Here is a 1,126-nt window from a genome sequence, read left to right on the forward strand (position 1 = left end):
TATATATATATATATATATATATATATATATATATATATATATATACAGTATATATATACACAGTATATATATACTGTATATATGTATTTACATACTGGTAAAAAAAGTATAGCCTGAATGCACTGTAAGTCGCTTTGGATAAAAGCGTCTGCTAAATGCATAAATTATTAAATTATATATATAGATATATAGTGCTGCTTGAAAGTTTGTGAACCTGTAGAATTTTCTATATTTCTGCATAAATTGATTTTCACACAAGTCCTGAAAGTAGACAAAGAGAACTCAAACAAATGAGACAAAAATATTTTGGTCATTTATTTATTCAGGAAAATGATCCAATATTACATATCTGTGAACGGCAAAAGTATGTGAATCTCTAGTATTAGCTGTTAATCTGAAGTTCAAATTAGAGTTTATCTGTTCAGAGTTGTTTTCAATCAGTGAGATGAATATCAGGTGTCATTGCCTGCCCTGTTTTATTTAGAGAACAGGGATCTATCAAAGGTTGATCATGTTTGTGGAAGTGTTTCATCACACAAACAAAGGAGATTTCTGAGGACCTCAGAAAAAGAGTTGCTGTTGCTCATCAGGCTAGAAAAGTTTATAAAACCATCTCTCTAAAGAGTTTGGACTCCATAAATCCACAGTCAGACAGATTGTGTACAAATGGAGGAAATTCAAGACCACTGTTACCCTCCCCAGGAGTGGTCCACCAACAAAGAAGAAAGCAAGAAGAAAGCCACAGCTCTTCAAATTATATATATATATATATATATATATATATATTTACTTTTGTCACTCACAGATGTGTAACACTGGATCATTTCTCTCAATAAATAAATGACAAAGTATATATTTTTGTCTCATTTGTTTGATTGGGTTCTCTTTGTCTACTTTCAGGACTTGTGTGAAAATCTGATGATGTTTTGGGTCATATTTATGCAGAAATATAGAAAATTCTAAACGGTTCACAAACTTTCAAGCACACATATATATATATATATATATATATACCAGCTGAGGAACGATCACCAAGCTCAGTTGATGGCAATCAGTCAATCTCCTAGACAAGGAGATATATATATATATATATATATATATATATATATATATATATATATATAT

At 29.8% G+C, this 1,126-nt stretch overlaps 1 protein-coding gene across 1 annotated transcript in view; it reads right to left on the reverse strand.

Moving 5' to 3' along the window:
* Positions 1 to 1,126, reverse strand: part of faf1 (Fas (TNFRSF6) associated factor 1) — a 78,903-nt gene that overhangs the window by 21,228 nt on the left and 56,549 nt on the right. The gene's annotated exons all lie outside the window — the stretch shown is intronic.

Source organism: Sinocyclocheilus grahami, unplaced genomic scaffold (assembly GCF_001515645.1).
Source record: "Sinocyclocheilus grahami isolate Dianchi unplaced genomic scaffold, SAMN03320097.WGS_v1.1 scaffold16.1, whole genome shotgun sequence".
Taxonomy (NCBI): domain Eukaryota; kingdom Metazoa; phylum Chordata; class Actinopteri; order Cypriniformes; family Cyprinidae; genus Sinocyclocheilus; species Sinocyclocheilus grahami.